The sequence below is a fragment of the Lithobates pipiens genome, unplaced genomic scaffold (genome assembly GCF_037356315.1).
Source record: "Lithobates pipiens isolate NorthernLeopardFrog02 unplaced genomic scaffold, aLitPip1_a1.2 Scaffold_24, whole genome shotgun sequence".
Taxonomy (NCBI): Eukaryota; Metazoa; Chordata; class Amphibia; order Anura; family Ranidae; genus Lithobates; species Lithobates pipiens.
In genome coordinates, this window is record NW_027507786.1 from 6501774 (window position 1) to 6512280 (window position 10507).

The window sequence follows — 10507 nt, forward strand, 5'->3', positions numbered from 1 at the left end:
GGGTGACACGAGCGCATCGGGATCGCGCCGCTGTGCGGGCACGATCCCCCCCTCCTTCTGAAGGACGTTCCTGAAAGTCCAGTCAGAAGGAGGCGGCTCCCACCCGGCCAATGTACATATACGCCCGGGTGGGAGCCGCCTCCTCCTGACTGGACGTTCAGGAACGTCCTTCAGAAGGAGGGGGATCATGCCCGCGCAGCGGCGCGATCCCGATGCGCTCGTGTCACCCGAGGTTAAATACCACCAAAAGAAAGCTCTATCTGTCTCAAAAAAATGATAAAAATGTCATATGTTTACAGTGCTGCATGACCGCGCAATTGTCATTCAAAATGCGACAGCGCTGAAAGCTGAAAATTGGCCTGTGCAGGAAGGGGGTAAAAGTGCCTGGTAGGCAAGTGGCATGACATGCATGGGCATCAACGTGCATTAAAAAAAAAGTGTTAAAACTGCAAGGGAAAGCAAAAAAAAGTGAACCCAGTCTTAAACTAGCCATAAACTATGAAATGTTCTTATTCAATTTCCTTTAGATGTAGTAGAAGGGTCTGCCTGATTGCATACGAATTGAAAGTGTTTAGGTTTGACCTCATATTCTATGATTTTGGTAAATCTGAAGGAAAATTGTATAATGTATAACCAGCCTTAATGTTTTGCCTTAAACTAAAAGAGCCGGCAGCGATTGTCCTTCAGCTATGACCCGGTGTAGAGTTACACAGTCGGCCTTCCAGGTGAAGAACAATTGGAACGTTGTCCCTTTAAACGTAAAAGCAGGACAACAAAAAACATGTTGGTGGTTTGTACAGCCGTGTTCAGGAAGTGCCTGAGACTTCTGCGTCTTAATATCCTCGGCGTTCCTCGCTGGATTAATGATAGGCAGAGTGCAGTGCACACCCAGGGCTGGTCCTCCACTCCTCTCCACTCCTGTAAGTTGCCTTATTAGGGACCACCTTGACACCGCTCCAAGGACTACGCAAAGTGCTGCTAGCTAGATAAATGACAATAAATTTTATTTTCCAGCTGAAATCTGATCCCAGCAAGGATTTCCCCCGTCGGAATCGGGACAGCTAGCTTGAGGGTAACTGGATCTTTTCCGACTTTTGCAGGACCGTCCATCACGCCAGGACCTACAGAGCTCTTAAGGTTGTCACCTGTACACTACCCCCATCGGCTATAAGGTAAAGTGACTTGTACCTTCTCTGCACCTTGTGGGGGGGGGGGGGGGGCATTGCCTGCAACCCCTGCTTTGTATAAGCGATGATGCTGCATGATTGTGCAAATACCTGGCACTTGCTGCAGGGGCGTGGGACGGCTCCCTGACTTTACTGCCTCTCCTTTCCATGAAGCCAAGGTCAGGCATAAGTTTAACATAATGAGTGCCGTAAGATTAAGGACTCGGGAAAAGGGAATTTCGTGCTGCATTGTGCAATTTTTCAGTAGTTGACGCCTGGAACTGGCTCGCAGCAGAGGTGGTAAGATACTAACAAGTCCCAGAATGAAGCTTGGATAGGGATAGACCCGTCCATTTTGAAGGAAAAGGAGAAGGCATCAAGTATGGTGCAACATAAGGTTGACCAACATTTTTGACTAATTTCTGTAGCTCACCAGCAAGCCATCACTTTTTTTATTTTCCATCAATCAGTCAAGAAGTGAGCGCTGATTGTTTTGCTGCAGGAAATTGTACTTTGAAATGTTCCGTAGCTTAGACGGACCAGCTGTCAGTCCTGTTGTTTTGCCAAAAGGCTAACGCATGCTCTCCTGGATGTGCTTGGCACCTGCGTTCTTATGTGGGCTAATGATGTAACATTAGGTGATGTGTATTCAACCCTCCCGTCTACAGATCACTAGAGTTGGTCCGCTCTACAGGCTGGTCTGCTCCCTTTCCAGAGCACTTGAGAGTACGTTGTCCCGTGGCTTGCCATCCTGGTTGCCCTATGGGCACAGTTCGTGCCACGCTTGCTGCTATGCACGATCTAATTCTATCTCATGTTTTAAGTGGTAGGTGCTGCATCTAGGACTAGGTGAATGGTCATCGGTCCAGTGCCCTCTGCTCTCCATGTTGTCCTTCACGACCCATATGGTTCTGTCTTGTCCAGTGCTCGCCATCTTGTCTTTTTCACCCCCCCATCTTGTCCTTGGGCCTCGGTCTTGTTCTTTATTTCTGTTTTTGACTTTTACGTAACATGTGAGTTCCTCATTTGAGAACTTGTTCTCCTTTTTAACCCCTTTTGCTATCATTTCCCAGTCTCCTGTGCTCTTCATTCCGTCCAGTGCTTCTTATCTTATGGCATGGCCTGCCTCTGATTTTTGTCTGGTGTTCTCCATCTTGTCCCACAGAGTCCATCCTGTCCTGTGCTTCCCATTAGACATGTGCACTGACAAAAAATTTGTTCATTTTCGTTTCATTAGTTTGTTTGATTTTTCGAAAATTCGGAATTTGGAAATTTTCACATTTCGATTTTTCGGATTGACGAATTTACGAATTTTCGATTTTCCGAATTTACGAATTTCGGATTTCCGAATTGGAAATTTTCACATTTCGATTTTACGGATTGACGAATTTCCGATTTACGAATTTCGGATTTTCACATTTTAGATTTTACGAATTTCCGAAATTTTGGATTTCCAAATTTTCGAATTTTCGGAATTCGGGAATTCAAAGATTTGAAAGTCTAAAAAATTTGAAAAGAAAGAAAATCAGTTTTTTTTTTAAATCAAATAAGTTTTTATTACAAAATAAAATGGTACAAGCCATACATAGACTTAGCCCTTGTACACACGATCGGAGATTCCGACGGAATGTGTCCGATCGGAGTGTTTTGTCGGATATTCCGACTGTGTTTGGTCTGCATCGGACTGTTTCCGTCGTAATATCCGTCGGACCAAATTTTCCAACTTGCCGGAAATATCTTCCGACAAAATGATCCGATCGGACATACTCCGATCATGTGTAGAGAATTCCGATCGGACAAAGTGCCACGCATGCTCAGATCAAATTCCTACATCAAAGATATTGGCTACTAGCCTGAACATAGTCCCGTCGTAACGAAATAACGTCATCACGTTCTGAACGATCGGATTTTCCGACAACTTTGTCCGACCGTGTGTATGCAACAGTTCCGGACAAAATCCGACGGATTTGGTTGTCGTTAAGTCTCTGATCGTGTGTACAAGGGAAAAGAGTGTAGTAGTTCAATAATGCTGATTCCTCGGCCAAAGATTGACCATAAGGCCACTTGGGACAGTTGTACATAAGATCAAAGCAGCGACAATGGCAATACAGCACATATAATGTATCCAACATGTGGAGCAGCAAAAACCAAAAGGAGTGCAGGCTAAACGAGAAAAACAGGACAAAAAAGGGAAGAAAACAAAACAAAAACAAAGAGAGATAATATTCCCTCTGAGTCCAAATCATTTTTTCGATTGAAAAAGCCCATGGCGTGCAAACACACCCACAAAACTTCCACACGGTGCATAAAAAAAGTGCACACACATAGAGGGTGACACACTAAAAAGTGCAGACGGGTGTCTGATGTCCTCCCAAGGAAGGACCATACCCTGATCCCCCGGGGCTTTAGGCTCCTGACAGGGACTGAGGTACCAGACTCATCTAGTGGTCGTCTAGCCGAAGCCAGACGACCTCCTTTCCCCAGGAGGTCTGCCGAAACAGAACCTCCTAGGTACTAGGTACTATGGGGCTTCCCCAAAGGTAGGCCCCCCAATGGAGGTAGGACCAAGCCAGAAGGTCCTCCCTCCCACAAGACTTTCAGGATAGGTCCAAGGACCGACACCCTACTCATCAAACGTGAAGTGACAAACGTGACAACACACACAAATAAAATAAATAAAAAGTGAGGAAAGGGATAGTGGAGAGGAGAGTGAAAATGTGACCATTGTGTAATACAATGGCCAGGCCCTCCGGCCAGGAATCAAAAATTCCTCTGGTCCTAGCCAAAAGGCCGGGCCCTAGAGGCAGGTGGGGAAAAGCGTGTGGTCTGGTGACATGACCAAGGTGCCGAACATCAAAGTGCAAGCACAGTGAATATAAGGCACCCCTGGACTGCCACTCCAGGGGCACATCACCATGGGCTTTTCAATAGAAGCATCCCCGACCCAGACCACGACAACCCCCACCCCAGCCAGAAAGGCGTGGAGATCCAGGAGCTTGGTGAGACCCTTACCCATCAGGTCACACCCTCGCTCCCATCAATCCTACCCAATTACATCCGGGAAGTACTGGCCGTTCCCCCCCCCCGGAGGACAAAAGGGGAACAAACGTTCCCTCTCGAAAAACTGACCGGAGCTAAAGCTGCCACAATCCAAGCCAGAAGGCCAGGGTCCCCTCCCCTAGCTTCGACCAGTGGTTCTCCATCCTCACCAGAAGGCTTCCCAACTGATAAGAACAGATACTACACTTGATCTTAGCCAAAAGGCCGAGAAGTGAGTCCACATCATGCTTTACATAGAACATATATGTATAGAATCAGACATATCCCTCGACTCTCAAATGCCCAGTTATACCAGTCTCTGCTCTTCCCACGTACAGTCATTGGGAGAGAAAAAAAAAAATAACAATACTATTTACTTATTACTTTCTAATTTCCTCAGTGCATAGGACCAGTTACTCATGTTCAACCCTGTAATAATCTGTCCTGTATTAATTGATGAGGAGCTAGCCCTGGAACCTCGAGCCACCTCTGCCACATTGTATAGAATTTGTGTGGTGCATTCCTATGCTGGTAGGTTAGTTTTTCCCTGATTAGCATGTGATTCACTTGGTCAATCCACTGCTGCCTGGTGTGAACCCTGTGTGTGTGATCCACAATCGTGCTATTCGTTTTCTGGCTACATATAATAACCGGATAATTGCCGTATGAGCGGTTGGTGTCAACAACTCTTCATCTAGGGCACCCAACAGGCAGACCAAAGGATTCCTTGGAATGGTAACCGAAAATACAGAAGAGATAGTCTCGAGGATCCCATCCCAGTATCGCGTTAGTTTTGGGCACCTCCAGAACATGTGCAGGAGATCACCATGGTCCCTCATGCATTTAGGACACAGGGGTGTATCCCGGACACCCCAGTTATGTCATTTAACTGGTGTCCTATAAACCGTATGTAGTAGATAGAGATGTGATAATTTATGGGAGGCCAAAGAAAATCAGTTTAATTAATAACTAACTATTAAATTAACGAGTACCAATTTATCCAAAGTTACGAATGATCTGAAATAACAAATGCTGCATCTAAACAAATGGAACGGAACAAATTAATTTGTTAAAAAAACGAATTTAGAACTAAACTAATTGCACATGTCTACTTCCCAGTTCCATACATGCTACTTTACTGTGCTCCTCGTCTTTTCTCTTACCCCCCTTTTTGTTCCGTACTCTCCATCTTTTTCGGTGCCTTCCATCTTGTCCCTCTGGCCTTCATCTTAGGTTGCTCCCACTGGTTTGTATTATTGTCCTATGACCCTCATTTTCTCTGCACCTCTTTATTTTGTCCTGTGCTCTCCGTAGCTTCCTTTTTGCCCTATTCTCCTCATCTTGTCCAGTGTTTAAAATCTCATCCCATAGTCTGGTGTTCTCCATTTTATCCCATAGCATCCATCCTGTCCTGGGCTCCCCCATCCTATTCCATACACTCCACTTTATCCCATACACTCCACTTTATCCCATACTCTCCACTTTATCCCATACTCTCCACTTTATCCCATACTCTCCACTTTATCCCATACTCTCCACTTTATCCCATACTCTCCACCTTGTCCCATAGCCCCCATTTTATTCTGTACTCTCCATCTCCTTCTGTCCCCTCCATCTTGTTCCTCTGGCCTTAATCTCATTTTTACCCAACCAGTTTGTCCTGTGCCCTCCATTCTTGTCCTATAACCCCCATTTCTCCTCTGTGGTCCCCATTTTGTCCTGTGGTCTCCATAGCTTTCTTATTGCATGTGCTCCTCATCCTGTCCAGTGCTTCCCATCTTATCCCATGGCCTCCTTTTTGTCCTCTGCTGTTCATCTTGTTTCATAATGTCTATCTTCTCCTGTATTTCCCATCCCGTTCTATACATTCCACTTCATAATGTGCTTCAAATCTGGCTTCCATCTTATCTTATGCCTACAAGTTTTTCCCATTTGTTCCATTCTTGTCCCATAAACCCTCCTTTTGTCCTACATTCTCCATAGCTTCCTTTTTTGTCCTGTGCCCATCACGTCTTGCCCAGTGCTTGCCATCTTATCCCATAGCCTCTTTTGTCCTCCTGTGCTTCATCTTGTCTCATACTTCCCATGCTGAGCCATACAGTCCCCTTTATCCTGTGCTTTCTCATCTGGTCTCGTTGTCCCCATTTTGTTCTGTGCTCTGTTTTTATTCTGTACTCTTCATATTTTCCTGTGCTTTCCATCTCATCTCTCTGGACTGACTCCATCTTTACCTTGTCCTGGCCAATTTCTCCTATGCCGTCCATTTTTGTCCCATAACCCCATTTTTTTTTTGCCTGTACTCTCATTTTGTCCTGTGCTCTTCATTGTTTGTTTCCTTTTTCATCCTGTGCCCTTCAACTTGTCCAGTGCTTCCTATCTTATCCATAAGCTCCTTCTTGGTCCCTAAGCTCGTCATCTTGTCCTAAAGCATCCATCTTGTCACGTGATTTTCATCCTGTTCCATAAACTCCACTTCATCCTCTGCTTTCCCATCTTTGATCACATTTTGTTCTGTGCTCTGTTTTTGTTCTGTACTGTCCATCTTTTCCTATTCCTGTCATCGTGCCCTTCTGGTTTCTAGACATGTGCAATATGTTCCGAATTCGGTTTTTTTTTAACCAATTTTGACAAATTCAGTAATTCTGAAATTTCCAAATTTTTAAATTTCCGAAATTACGAATTTTTCGAATTTCCGCATTTTTAAATTGAGTTTCCGAATTTTCAAATTCACGAATTCCAATTTGGAAATTCAAAAATTCGAAAATCTAAACAAAGGAAGATCAGTAAACTTCGAAATGAATAACTAACTATTAAATAGGTATTGGAATTTCCTTTCAAATTTGGCTGTTTGTGAATGTAATGGATACGAATTTAACCCGAAAATTACAAATTATCTGAAATAACGAGTTCTGTATCTAAACGAATGGAACGTAACGATATAACAACAATAATAATAATAAAAACCTTTTTATTATTATTTATTATTAATTTGTTCCATTCCATTTGTTAAGATGCGGCATTTGTTTCGGATAATGCATACCTTCAGATAAATTTGTAACCGTTCACAAATAGCTAAATTTGAAAGTAAATTCCAATACCTATAATTTAATAGTTATTATTTAGAATTTTACAGATTTTTCTTTCTTTTTTTCGGATTTTTGAAATTCTGAAATTCAAATCTCTGAATCTCGGAATTTCCGAATTTCCTGATTTCTGAATTTTCGACTGTCAGAATTTTCGACTGTCAGAATTTTCGACTGTCAGAATTTTCGACTGTCAGAATTTTCGACTGTCAGAATTTCCCCCCCAAAAAAGCAAAAATAAATGAATAAAACATTTTTTTTTTGCCAGTGCACATGTCTACTGGTTTCCCATCATATGTTGTGCCCAGCAGTTTGTCCTATGCCCTACATTTCTGTCTTATAACCCACATTTTCCCCTGTGCCCCCTATTTTGTTCTGCCCACTCCATAGTTTTCTTTTTTTCCCCTGTGGCCATTTTCTTGTCCAGTGCCTCCGATCTTATCCCATAGCCCTTTTTTTTTTTTCTCCATCTTGTCCCATAGCATCCATTTTGTCTCCTGTTTCCCATCCGGTTCCATACACTCCATTTTATCCTGTGCTTTCCCATCTTGTCTTAGTCCTCATGTTGTTCTATTCCCTGTTTTTTTGTCCCGTACATTTCATCTTTTCCTGTGCTCTTCATCATGTCCTCCTGGTCACCATCCTATCTTGCCCCAATCAAGTTTGTCCTATGTAAATCACGTGTTGCGCTGAAGTGCAAAAACGTTAATCCATCATACACATAAATACTTGAATTTTTATAACGTTTTATAACAGTGAATAAAATGAAAAATAAGAATATGTGAAAAATTTGTGTCCATACAAAGATATATTGGCCACTTTCGGACCGCCCACCGTCGTTATACGTCGGTACTTTGAAGAAGAAGAACGTTGTTATGGCAGCTAGCTACCATATCCCCGATATCCTCTTCTTCAGTGGGAGCGGTCCACTTCCAGATAAAAGTGGTCTCTGCGGCGGAGTCTCCCTCTGCAGCTTACAGGAGCCGTCGGTAGCGGTGGAGGCGATCGGAACCTCTTCCTAGCCTGACGTGGAGAAGAATGAGGGGAAGATGGCCCATCTCCATATCATTGCAGGGCAAAAGCGACGTCAATACGTCACTTCCACCTATAGCTCGTAAAGGGACATTTTTTTTTTTTTAATACATTTTTTCAAATCACAAATTTTTTTACATTTTATTTTTTTCATTTTTTTTTGCATTTTAGTGTAAATATGAGATGTGAGGTCTTTTTGACCCCAGATCTCAGATTTAAGAGGACCTGTCATGCTTTTTTTTTCTATTACAAGGGATTTTTACATTGCTTGTAATAGGAATAAAAGTGACACTTTTTTTTTTTTTTTTAAAGAACAGTGTAAAAATAAAAGGTAAAATAAATAAGAAAAACAAAACAATTTTAAACGCACCCCGTCCCCCCGAACATACGTGCAGAAGCGAATGCATACGTGAGTAGCAATCGCGCATGAAACTGTTTAAACCACACACGTGAGGCATCGTCGTGATCGGTAGAGCGAGAGCAATAATTCTAGCTCTAGACCTCCTCTGTAACGCAAACTGTAGAATTTTTTTTTTTTAAATGTCGCCTATGGAGATTTTTAAGGGTAAATGTTTGCGCCATTCCACGAAGGGGACGCAATTTTGAAGCGTGACATGTTGGGTATCACGGCGTAACATCATCTTTCACAATATAAAAAAAAAAAATTGGGTTAACTTTACTCTATTTATTTATTTTTTTTATTCAAAATTAAATTTAAAAAAAAAAAAGTGCGCTTGTAAGACCGCTGCGCAAATACGGTGTGACAGAAAGTATTGCAACAAGCGCCATTTTATTCTTTAGGGTGTTAGAACCCCCAAACATTATATATATTTTTTTCTAAAGTAATTTTCAAAACTTTTTCAACTTGTAAACAACAAATCTCAGAAAGAAGCTTCGTCCAAAGCCGGTACGCGATGACGTCACTAGGAGGCTCCGCCCTGGGTCTGCTAGTGGCGTCATACTACTACTACTAGTGGCGTACCAGAAGTTAACCCAAATTATTATCCAACTTGTGGCCGAGTGACTTCTTTTACAATGTGCATTATCTGTTTGCAGATATAAGTGAGATTTTATCTGAATAAATGTATATATATTTTAATATATTACACTATGAGGAGCGTATATCTTCCTTCAGGAAGAAGCTCAAGACCCATCTCTTCTGAAAACCCAGACGGACGCTGGCGGCAAAAGCGCCCCTAAGGGCCACCCTGGAGACCTATGAGGAGAAGTGCCATTAATGCTGATGCATAATATTTGAGCTTTTGTTGACTACCCTGAATAAGGGGGTCACTGTGGTCTGGAAAGCCCCCAGTTTTATTATTCTTGGTTGTGGTGGATTATGTTGGCACAATTTTGGAATATCGAAGGATTTGAATCGATGTACATTTAAAGGCGACTTTCTTTTGGCTTTGGGACTTTTAATATACACTATATTGTCAAAAGTATTGGGACGATACCTGCCTTAACACACACATGAACTTTATTGGCATGCCAGTCTTAGTCTGTAGCGTTCAAGATTTCGTTAGCCCACCCTTTGCACCTATACCAGTTTCTGCTCTTCTGGGAAGAGTGTCCACAAGGTTTAGGAGTGTGTCTATGGGAATGTTTGACCATTCTTCTTGTGAGGTCAGGCACTGATGTTGGACGAGAAGGCCTGGCTCGCAGTCTCTGCACTAATTCATCCTAAAGGTGTTCTATTGGGTTGAGGTCAGGACTCCCTCCAGGCCCGTTACGTTCCTCCACCCCAAACTCGCTCATCCATGTCTTTATGGACCTTGCTTTGTGCACTGGTGCGCAGTCATGTTGGAGCAGGAAGGGGCCATCCCCCAAACTGTTCCCACAAGTTAGCAGCATGAAATTGTCCAAAATGTCTTGGTATGCCGATGCCTTAAGTCAGTGATGGCGAACCTTGGCACCCCAGATGTTTTGGAACTACATTTCCCATGAAGCTCAACTACAGTGCAGAGTGCATGAGCATCATGGGAAATGTAGTTCCATAACATCTGGGGTGCCAAGGTTCGCCATCACTGCCTTAAGTGTTCCCTTCACTAGAACTAAGGGGCCAAGCCCAACCCCTGAAAAACAACCTCCACACCATAATCCCCCCTCCACCAAATGATTTGGACCAGTGCACAAAGCAAGGTCCATAAAGACATGGAGGAGTGAGTTTGGGGTGGAGGAACTTGA

At 43.1% G+C, this 10507-nt stretch overlaps 1 protein-coding gene and 1 pseudogene across 1 annotated transcript in view; one reads left to right on the forward strand and one right to left on the reverse strand.

Moving 5' to 3' along the window:
• The first annotated feature begins 772 nt into the window (after window positions 1–772).
• Window positions 773–10507, forward strand: part of AMPD3 (adenosine monophosphate deaminase 3) — a 96353-nt gene continuing 86618 nt past the window's right edge. Inside the window, exons 1-2 of the mRNA XM_077453551.1 lie at window positions 773–920; window positions 1015–1172. The gene's annotated coding sequence lies outside the window, so the exon portion shown is untranslated. The remainder of the gene's footprint in view (window positions 921–1014; window positions 1173–10507) is intronic.
• On the reverse strand, window positions 4357–4442 carry LOC143929748 (U2 spliceosomal RNA; annotated as a pseudogene).